Genomic DNA, 11,434 nt, shown 5'->3' on the forward strand with positions numbered 1-11,434 from the left:
GAACGAAAATAAAAACAGAGGAAGGAATTCCTCATAGACTAAATGTGTCTGCTTGTGATGTGATTTATCCCAAAACAACAACAACAACATCACCAGATTATGTTCAACATCATCATTAACACAACTATATATGGACGCATCAATTATGTCGCACCTCACATATTGTTTGACAAGTTGGGGCCATGCATACAGCCATTAGCCACCCTATACAAGCGGACCCTTAAGGTCATGGACCAGAAGCCCAACAGCACACACTACTGTACCATCCTAGACAAATGTAAATACATTAGCTGGGGAGACACCATCAAATACAAAAACATCTGTCTCATCCATAAAATTCTGCATAACAAAGCTCCCCCCGCTTAACTCTTTCATAAACCAGCGTGACCACAGCTTACGGCCCACCAGAAGCACCTCTCGTGGCGACCTTATAGTTCCATTCAGGAAAAGCACCTTCAGTAAGCAATCCTTCTCAGTGATAGCAATAGAAAACTGGAACTCACTACCCAACCAACTCAAAGACATACATACTTACTCCACCTTCACAACACACATGAAAGCCTGGCTGACACAGAACTATACTTGTCCTCACATTAATCCCTCTCTGTGCTGTCTCTCCATAATGCCTTTTTTGTATGTTTTGGTTTGTTTAATGTATTGCTGTTTGTAAGTGCTTAATGTTGTGTGGCCTGTAATTGTCCTGTGGCTTCTATGTGCTTGAAAATGTCGCTGCCCCCATAAGTGTGTATGTGGTGTTTGTTGTAGCCCCTTCAATCACCTCAGCTTGCTTACGTGTTTTTTTGTCAAGTGTGATGTTGGGGTACCTTGTCTCAGCCACGTGTTCTTAGAATATTGAAATGTTTTATTTGAACTAATGACGTTACTTTTCAGGATGCCATGTTGCAACTGGCCGGGGACTTCAGCTGAAAATTAGCCGACTAGGCTAACGCTGCCTTTTTTACTGGATTTTATATGGTTCATGTATTTGGATTGTCCTCGATATAATAAACTAATAAACTAAACTAAACTAAACAATGTTAAGGTCATTAAGGCTGCATTTACACCGCAGGTCGTAATGCCTAGTTCCGATTTTGTCCCCTTAAACTATTTTTTTTAACGCCTGCTTACACCTACTCTTTCATGTTTAGAGGTCGGCAAAATATTGCGCACAGTTTAAGGCGGAGAAGAAAGAGCACTTCACTGTTGAAGTGAGTGAAACTCGCGTCAAACGTCCTCAAAATACGACCGTCGTATTTTCAATGACGTGCAAATCATAATTTTGCCTTATATGACCTGCCTGCTCAGACCGTAGTCTACGGTCATGTTCTCACATGAAGGTCCGAATCATGTCCAGGACCAAGTGGATGAGTTCGCAACATTGTTGCATAAATAATTTCTCTGATTTGCGTTCTCACAGCGCTTCATGTAAATGAAGTAACATACGCAATCGAAGCAACAGACGTGGTAGTTGATTGGTCAGAAAAATTTAGAATTGCCCGTTTGTCCCGCTCTTATCCAGATCAACACGCGTGCGCTGTTGTTTTCCTATGGACTGCCTCGAGCAGCGTTCTCACCAAATGCAAAGCGAAGCAAAGTGATGGATGCGTCGTTTGTAACCGAAGCGAAACCACCCTTTTCAAGCGGAGCATCCGACAGCTATTTGCTCCGGGAGTTACTTCGAATGCGCGTTCTCACAGCTCCAAACGACGCAGAGCAAAGCGAACTTTATCCTAAACTCCGTTTCAAGTGAAGCAAATGTTCTAGTGAGAACACCCCCTAATGTTCTAGTGAGAACACACCCTAATGTTCTAGTGAGAACACCCCCTAATGTTCTAGTGAGAACACCCCCTAATGTTCTAGTGAGAACACCCCCTAATGTTCTAGTGAGAACACCCCCTAAATAACACATCAGATTCGTATCTGATTGAGAATGAGGCCTGAATGGGATCTGAGAACATCAGAGTCAATGTGCTTGTTTACTGCTTACCCCTGCATGTTACATATCCCATCTGTGCCACATGAGAAAAAAACGTGAGCAAAAAAAATCAGAATTGTGTCACTTCAACATGCTGTGTGAATGCAGCGTGTTCGTCAGCAGACCCCGTCCCTAACAAACCCTGTCTGTCGCCCAGGAGCTGCGGAACGGCCTGTGTCCTAGTCAATGTTGCCAGGTGGGATTGTTTTCCAGCCTAACCAAAGACCTAAGTCAAAAAGCCGCACAGTGTGATCATAAGTAGCCCAATCGGGCGGGAATACGCCCAATCTGGCAACACTGGTCCTAGTAACGTGACAGGACTGACCAGAGAGAGAGAGAGAGAGAGAGAGAGAGAGAGCCTTTGGATCAGGGGTCAGAGAGGTCAAGCAGGGCGAGCCGTGATTGGTTGAGCCAGCACTTAATGAGAGGGTGCGCCTGGGTTGGTGGCGGTGCGGGGGGGGGGGCAGTCCCGGGGTAATGACTGGGGCAGACTTCTGCCTCCCTGGGTGATTACAGGGCGTGCTGCCCCCCCCAGCTATTACCTCAGAGTCTTTAGACTCCATTAGAGACGGCATGGCATCGTCACCCCCGGCCGGCCTGCTGAGACTGGCCCTGCTCAGCTGGGACCGCACGACACAGAGCTGGCAGACAGACAGGCAGGCAGACAGACAGACAGGACAGCACGACACAGACCTGGCAGACAGACAGACAGGCAGGCAGACAGACAGACAGACAGACAGACACAGCTGTCATACACACCACAACAACAACCAGCTCAGGGCAGGCAGGCAGACAGACAGACAGACAGACAGACAGACAGACAGGTAGGTAGGTAGGCAGACAGACAGACAGGTAGGCAGACAGACAGGACAGCACGACACAGAGCTGTCATACACACCACAACAACAACCAGCTCAGGGCAGGCAGACAGACAGACAGGCAGACAGGCAGACAGGCAGACAGACAGACAGACAGGCAGACAGACAGACAGACAGGACAGCACGACACAGCGAAGTCAGACAGACCACAACAACAACAACCAGCTCCCACCCTGTACCTCAGTCAGTCATTCATGTTTATTTACTTTGTTTATTTACTTTGATTATACTCATAAACCAAATTAAACTAAATAACGTGTGTATAAGAATATGGATAAGAATCAGTAGTGTGACATGAGTGAATGAGTGTAAAATGTGTGTTGTATGTATGTGTGTTGAATGTGTGAGGGGTGTGTGTATGTGTGTTGTATGTGTGAGGGGTGTGTTGTATGTGTGTTGTATGTGTGTTGTATGTGTGAGGGGTGTGTGTATGTGTGAGGGGTGTGTGTATGTGTGTTGTATGTGTGAGGGGTGTGTGTATGTGTGTTGTATGTGTGAAGGGTGTGTGTATGTGTGAGGGGTGTGTGTATGTGTGTTGTATGTGTGAGGGGTGTGTGTATGTGTGTTGTATGTGTGAGGGGTGTGTTGTATGTGTGTTGTATGTGTGAGGGGTGTGTGTATGTGTGAGGGGTGTGTGTATGTGTGTTGTATGTGTGAGGGGTGTGTGTATGTGTGAGGGGTGTGTGTATGTGTGTTGTATGTGTGTTGTATGTGTAAGGGGTGTGTGTATGTGTGAGGGGTGTGTGTATGTGTGTTGTATGTTGTATGTGTGAGGGGTGTATGGATGTGTGTTGTATGTGTGTTGTATGTGTGAGGGGTGTGTGTATGTGTGTTGTATGTGTGAGGGGTGTGTGTATGTAGTGTAAAAACAGGTGGCCCAAAACCCACGGAGAAAGAGACCTCACAAGAACCCAGGTGGAAGAATGTTGAGTGGAAGAGAGACTGAGCAACAGAAGGATGGGTCCTGGTCCTGGAACAGAAGGATGGGTCCTGCCTCTGGAACAGAAGGATGGGTCCTGCTCTAGAACAGAAGGATGGGTCCTGCCTCTGGAACAGAAGGATGGGTCCTGCTCTAGAACAGAAGGATGGGTCCTGGTCCTGGAACAGAAGGATGGGTCCTGCCTCTGGAACAGAAGGATGGGTCCTGCTCTAGAACAGAAGGATGGGTCCTGCCTCTGGAACAGAAGGATGGGTCCTGCTCTAGAACAGAAGGATGGTTCCTGCTCTAGAACAGAAGGATGGTTCCTGCCTCTGGAACAGAAGGATGGGTCCTGCCTTTAGAACAGAAGGATGGTTCCTGCTCTAGAACAGAAGGATGGGTCCTGCTCTAGAACAGAAGGATGGGTCCTGCCTCTGGAACAGAAGGATGGGTCCTGCTCTAGAACAGAAGGATGGGTCCTGCCTCTGGAACAGAAGGATGGGTCCTGCTCTAGAACAGAAGGATGGTTCCTGCCTCTGGAACAGAAGGATGGGTCCTGCTCTAGAACAGAAGGATGGGTCCTGCTCTAGAACAGAAGGATGGGTCCTGCCTCTGGAACAGAAGGATGGTTCCTGCCTCTGGAACAGAAGGATGGGTCCTGGTCTAGAACAGAAGGATGGTTCCTGCTCTAGAACAGAAGGATGGGTCCTGCTCTAGAACAGAAGGATGGGTCCTGCTCTAGAACAGAAGGATGGGTCCTGCTCTAGAACAGAAGGATGGGTCCTGCCTCTGGAACAGAAGGATGGGTCCTGCTCTAGAACAGAAGGATGGTTCCTGCCTCTGGAACAGAAGGATGGGTCCTGCCTCTGGAACAGAAGGATGGGTCCTGCCTCTGGAACAGAAGGATGGGTCCTGCTCTAGAACAGAAGGATGGTTCCTGCCTCTGGAACAGAAGGATGGTTCCTGCTCTAGAACAGAAGGATGGGTCCTGCTCTAGAACAGAAGGATGGTTCCTGCTCTGGAACAGAAGGATGGGTCCTGGTCTAGAACAGAAGGATGGTTCCTGCTCTAGAACAGAAGGATGGGTCCTGCTCTAGAACAGAAGGATGGTTCCTGCTCTAGAACAGAAGGATGGGTCCTGCCTCTGGAACAGAAGGATGGGTCCTGCTCTAGAACAGAAGGATGGGTCCTGCCTCTGGAACAGAAGGATGGGTCCTGCCTCTGGAACAGAAGGATGGGTCCTGCCTCTGGAACAGAAGGATGGGTCCTGCTCTAGAACAGAAGGATGGGTCCTGCCTCTGGAACAGAAGGATGGGTCCTGCTCTAGAACAGAAGGATGGGTCCTGCCTCTGGAACAGAAGGATGGGTCCTGCTCTAGAACAGAAGGATGGGTCCTGCTCTAGAACAGAAGGATGGGTCCTGCTCTAGAACAGAAGGATGGGTCCTGCTCTAGAACAGAAGGATGGGTCCTGCCTCTGGAACAGAAGGATGGGTCCTGCCTCTGGAACAGAAGGATGGGTCCTGCTCTAGAACAGAAGGATGGGTCCTGCTCTAGAACAGAAGGATGGGTCCTGCTCTAGAACAGAAGGATGGGTCCTGCTCTGGAACAGAAGGATGGGTCCTGCTCTAGAACAGAAGGATGGGTCCTGCTCTGGAACAGAAGGATGGGTCCTGCTCTGGAACAGAAGGATGGGTCCTGCCTCTGGAACAGAAGGATGGGTCCTGCCTCTGGAACAGAAGGATGGTTCCTGCCTCTGGAACAGAAGGATGGGTCCTGCCTCTGGAACAGAAGGATGGGTCCTGCTCTAGAACAGAAGGATGGGTCCTGCCTCTGGAACAGAAGGATGGGTCCTGCCTCTGGAACAGAAGGATGGGTCCTGCTCTAGAACAGAAGGATGGGTCCTGCCTCTGGAACAGAAGGATGGGTCCTGCTCTAGAACAGAAGGATGGGTCCTGCTCTAGAACAGAAGGATGGGTCCTGCTCTAGAACAGAAGGATGGGTCCTGCTCTAGAACAGAAGGATGGGTCCTGCTCTAGAACAGAAGGATGGGTCCTGCTCTAGAACAGAAGGATGGGTCCTGCCTCTGGAACAGAAGGATGGGTCCTGCCTCTGGAACAGAAGGATGGTTCCTGCCTCTGGAACAGAAGGATGGGTCCTGCCTCTGGAACAGAAGGATGGGTCCTGCCTCTGGAACAGAAGGATGGGTCCTGCTCTAGAACAGAAGGATGGGTCCTGCTCTAGAACAGAAGGATGGGTCCTGCTCTGGAACAGAAGGATGGGTCCTGCTCTAGAACAGAAGGATGGTTCCTGCTCTAGAACAGAAGGATGGGTCCTGCCTCTGGAACAGAAGGATGGGTCCTGCCTCTGGAACAGAAGGATGGGTCCTGCCTCTAGAACAGAAGGATGGGTCCTGCTCTAGAACAGAAGGATGGGTCCTGCCTCTGGAACAGAAGGATGGGTCCTGCCTCTGGAACAGAAGGATGGGTCCTGCTCTGGAACAGAAGGATGGGTCCTGCTCTAGAACAGAAGGATGGGTCCTGCTCTACAGTAGAACAGAAGGATGGGTCCTGCTCTAGAACAGAAGGATGGGTCCTGCCTCTGGAACAGAAGGATGGGTCCTGCCTCTGGAACAGAAGGATGGGTCCTGCTCTAGAACAGAAGGATGGGTCCTGCTCTAGAACAGAAGGATGGGTCCTGCTCTAGAACAGAAGGGTGGGTCCTGCCTCTGGAACAGAAGGATGGGTCCTGCTCTAGAACAGAAGGATGGGTCCTGCCTCTGGAACAGAAGGATGGGTCCTGCTCTAGAACAGAAGGATGGGTCCTGCCTCTGGAACAGAAGGATGGGTCCTGCCTCTGGAACAGAAGGATGGGTCCTGCTCTAGAACAGAAGGATGGGTCCTGCCTCTGGAACAGAAGGATGGGTCCTGCCTCTGGAACAGAAGGATGGGTCCTGCCTCTGGAACAGAAGGATGGGTCCTGCTCTAGAACAGAAGGATGGGTCCTGCTCTAGAACAGAAGGATGGGTCCTGCCTCTGGAACAGAAGGATGGGTCCTGCTCTAGAACAGAAGGATGGGTCCTGCTCTAGAACAGAAGGATGGGTCCTGCTCTAGAACAGAAGGATGGGTCCTGCCTCTGGAACAGAAGGATGGGTCCTGCTCTGGAACAGAAGGATGGGTCCTGCTCTAGAACAGAAGGATGGTTCCTGCCTCTGGAACAGAAGGATGGGTCCTGCTCTAGAACAGAAGGATGGGTTCTGTTCTAGAACAGAAGGATGGGTCCTGCCTCTGGAACAGAAGGATGGGTCCTGCTCTAGAACAGAAGGATGGGTCCTGCCTCTGGAACAGAAGGATGGGTCCTGCTCTAGAACAGAAGGATGGGTCCTGCCTCTGGAACAGAAGGATGGGTCCTGCTCTAGAACAGAAGGATGGGTCCTGCTCTGGAACAGAAGGATGGGTCCTGCTCTAGAACAGAAGGATGGGTCCTGCCTCTGGAACAGAAGGATGGGTCCTGCTCTAGAACAGAAGGATGGGTCCTGCTCTGGAACAGAAGGATGGGTCCTGCTCTAGAACAGAAGGATGGTTCCTGCCTCTGGAACAGAAGGATGGGTCCTGCCTCTGGAACAGAAGGATGGGTCCTGCTCTAGAACAGAAGGATGGGTCCTGCCTCTGGAACAGAAGGATGGGTCCTGCCTCTGGAACAGAAGGATGGGTCCTGCCTCTGGAACAGAAGGATGGGTCCTGCTCTAGAACAGAAGGATGGGTCCTGCCTCTAGAACAGAAGGATGGGTCCTGCCTCTGGAACAGAAGGATGGGTCCTGCTCTAGAACAGAAGGATGGGTCCTGCTCTAGAACAGAAGGATGGGTCCTGCCTCTGGAACAGAAGGATGGGTCCTGCTCTAGAACAGAAGGATGGTTCCTGTTCTAGAACAGAAGGATGGGTCCTGCTCTAGAACAGAAGGATGGGTCCTGCTCTAGAACAGAAGGATGGGTCCTGCTCTGGAACAGAAGGATGGGTCCTGCCTCTGGAACAGAAGGATGGGTCCTGCTCTAGAACAGAAGGATGGGTCCTGCCTCTAGAACAGAAGGATGGGTCCTGCTCTAGAACAGAAGGATGGGTCCTGCCTCTGGAACAGAAGGATGGGTCCTGCCTCTGGAACAGAAGGATGGGTCCTGCTCTGGAACAGAAGGATGGGTCCTGCCTCTGGAACAGAAGGATGGGTCCTGCCTCTGGAACAGAAGGATGGGTCCTGCTCTAGAACAGAAGGATGGGTCCTGCCTCTGGAACAGAAGGATGGGTCCTGCTCTAGAACAGAAGGATGGGTCCTGCCTCTGGAACAGAAGGATGGGTCCTGCTCTAGAACAGAAGGATGGGTCCTGCTCTACAGTAGAACAGAAGGATGGGTCCTGCTCTAGAACAGAAGGATGGGTCCTGCTCTAGAACAGAAGGATGGGTCCTGCCTCTGGAACAGAAGGATGGGTCCTGCTCTAGAACAGAAGGATGGTTCCTGCTCTAGAACAGAAGGATGGGTCCTGCCTCTGGAACAGAAGGATGGGTCCTGCCTCTGGAACAGAAGGATGGGTCCTGCTCTGGAACAGAAGGATGGGTCCTGCCTCTGGAACAGAAGGATGGGTCCTGCCTCTGGAACAGAAGGATGGGTCCTGCTCTAGAACAGAAGGATGGGTCCTGCCTCTGGAACAGAAGGATGGGTCCTGCTCTAGAACAGAAGGATGGGTCCTGCATACACAGGTATCTGTCCAGCACATCGTCACACCTGAGCCTCAGGGGCCACGTTCTGTCGGCCTCTGGGAAACACTGATGCCATCCCCCCCCCCCCGGGTGTCCTATCACGTCGTCGTCCCCCCCACCGACCGCTGACATTAAAGCCTCTCTGCCCTCTCTCTCTCTCTCTTTTTTCTTTATCTCTCCGTCGTCAAAAAGAAAACAGAAATGAAAGGGGTTGTTTCAGCCACCACCCCCGCACAGAAGCTTCCAGAGCCTCTGGATGGACAGTTCCTTAACCGCCTCCCACACAGCAGCCAGCTCTTTTATCCTATAATGACTGCCTGATAAGACCCAGGTAATCCCTGTTTGGAGGCGAACAGCGCAGACGATATGAGTCAACAAATGATGGAGCAAAAGAGAGTGAGAAACATTGGGAACCCCCATCACCACGGTAACCCCAGGATGGTTGTGAAAACGTGTTTACCGGTATTTATGTTTAAGATGCTGTGTAACATATCCAGTTATAGCCGGTGTCCCAGACAAGTTCTATTAAGCCTAATCCTAGACTACATAGAGCATCAGTTGAGATTTTAACATTGAAAGTGTGATTTAGTCCTTAAGCCTCGTCTCTGAAACCGACCGCTAGTTTGGATGTTTGTTTCTTTGTTTGTTTGTTGAGAGAGAGAGAGAGAGAGAGAGAGAGAGAGAGAGAGAGAGAGAGAGAGAGAGAGAGAGAGAGAGAGAGAGAGAGAGAGAGAGAGAGAGAGAGAGAGAGAGAGAGAGAGAGAGAGCGCTGCGCGTCTTGTAAATTAGCCTGCTTCCTACACAGAAAAACTGCTAAATATCTTTATGGTAGCTTATCCTGATGTGATTTAGAGAATGTAAGGATACTGGGTGGTAGAACGCACATATCTCGGACAAGTCATGAAAGGAGGGCCCTGAAATTTGATCGAGTGCAAAGATATAACATGGCTGTTCTAGTGTTAATGACCCCACCCATGGCTGTTCTAGTGTTAATGACCCCACCCATGGCTGTTCTAGTGTTAATGACCCAACCCATGGCTGATCTAGTGTTAATGACCCCACCCACGGCTGTTCTAGTGTTAATGACCCCACCCATGGCTGTTCTAGTGTTAATGTCCCCACCCATGGCTGTTCTAGTGTTAATGACCCCACCCACGTCTGTTCTAGTGTTAATGACCCCACCCACGTCTGTTCTAGTGTTAATGACCCCACCCACGGCTGTTCTAGTGTTAATGACCCCACCCACGGCGGGTTACAATTATTTTGGATGATTTGTGTTTAATGTTTTGAGTTATATTCATATTTCATTATTAATGTTTATTTTATATGTTTCGTTTTTTTATGTTTTTTGGTTATAGAATTATTAGTGTTTTATTGGTAATTGATTGTCAGGTGGTGAGGTGACAGCACAGGCCCAGGTGTATTTAGGTAGACAATTAGTTGCACCTGGGTCGATGGAGACAGAGACAGAGACAGTTTGCTGACGACCTGGTGCTGCTGTCCCCAACCAAAGAAGGGCTACAACAGCACCTCGACCTTCTATACCAATTCTCCCAGACCTGGGCCTTGACGGTGAATCTCACTAAGACGAAAATTATGATTTTCCAAAAAAGATCCAGCCTCCAGCACCACAAATTCAAATTCTTCCTAGATACAATTGCCCTAGAACATACAAAGAATTATACCTACCTCGGCCTAAACATCAGCACCACAGGTAGCTTCAACAAAGCTGTGAACGACCTGAGAGATAAGGCAAGGAGGGCTTTTTACCCCATCAAAAGGAACATCAAGTTAGACATCCCTATTCAAATCTGGCTCAAATTATTGGACTCCGTTATAGAACCCATTTCCCTCTATGGTTGCGAGGTCTGGGGTCCACCTGCCAACCAAGATTTTGCAAAATGGGACAAACACCAAATTGAGACTCTGCATGCAGAGTTCTGCAAATCCATTCTTCGTATCCAACGCAAAACACCAAATAACGCATGCAGAGCAGAATTAGGACGATACCCACTAATTATAAAAATTAAAAAGAGAGCGTTTACATTTTACAACCACCTAAAAGAAAGTCACCCTGACACGCTCCACAACAAAGCCCTTACCCACAGAGAGACTCTAGGGAGATGCCCCCCTCAGCCAGCTAGTTCTGGGACTCTCACAGTCACAAGCAGAGCCACCTATTAGACTAAACCAAATTATAAGAAAACAAAAAGAAAATTACCTGACACATTGGCAAGAATCAACCAAAAACCAGAGCAAATTGGAATGCTATTTGGCCCTAAACAGAAAAAACAGTGGCAGAATACCTGAGTACTGTGACAGATCCAAAGCTAAGGAAATCCTTGACTATGTACAGACTCAGTGAACACAACCTGGCCACCGAGAAAGGCCGCCACAGGCAGACCTGGCTCCCCAGACCAGACAGACTGTGCACCCACTGCACACAAAACCAGGTGGAAACAGAGCTGCACTTCTTAACTACCTGCCAGCTGTACAAGGACATCAGGGACACATACATCCCACTGATCACCAACATCCAGGGAGACTTTGAGGACTTGACCAATGTCGAAAGGCTACCATATCTGCTGGGTGAGGTACAGCAATGTGCAAACACAGCAGCAAGATTTGTTAGCTGCTGTGATAGAAAAAGGCAATCAAATGGGCTAAAACCACCATAAGTTTTATTTCATTTATTTATTCTAGTATGTAATCTATTTGTAATCTATTTATTTGATTTTTAATATAGTATGTAATCTATATATTTATTCTAGTATGTACATTACATTCTTTTTGTTTTTGTTTTTTATCTTCACACTTCACATGCTTTGGCAATGTAAATGTATGTTTCCCATGCCAATAAAGCCCTTTGAAATTGAAATTGAATTGAGAGAGAGAGAGAGAGAGACAGAGAGAC

General features: G+C 49.0%; 1 protein-coding gene across 1 annotated transcript in view; it reads left to right on the forward strand.

Annotated features, from left to right (window-relative positions):
• LOC308160968 (thrombospondin-type laminin G domain and EAR repeat-containing protein-like) overlaps window positions 1-11,434 on the forward strand; it is a gene marked incomplete at both ends in the record, with an annotated part of 35,948 nt that overhangs the window by 1,402 nt on the left and 23,112 nt on the right. The gene's annotated exons all lie outside the window — the stretch shown is intronic.

Source organism: Nansenia antarctica (genome assembly GCF_963989245.1).
Source record: "Nansenia antarctica genome assembly, chromosome: 6".
NCBI lineage: Eukaryota > Metazoa > Chordata > Actinopteri > Argentiniformes > Microstomatidae > Nansenia > Nansenia antarctica.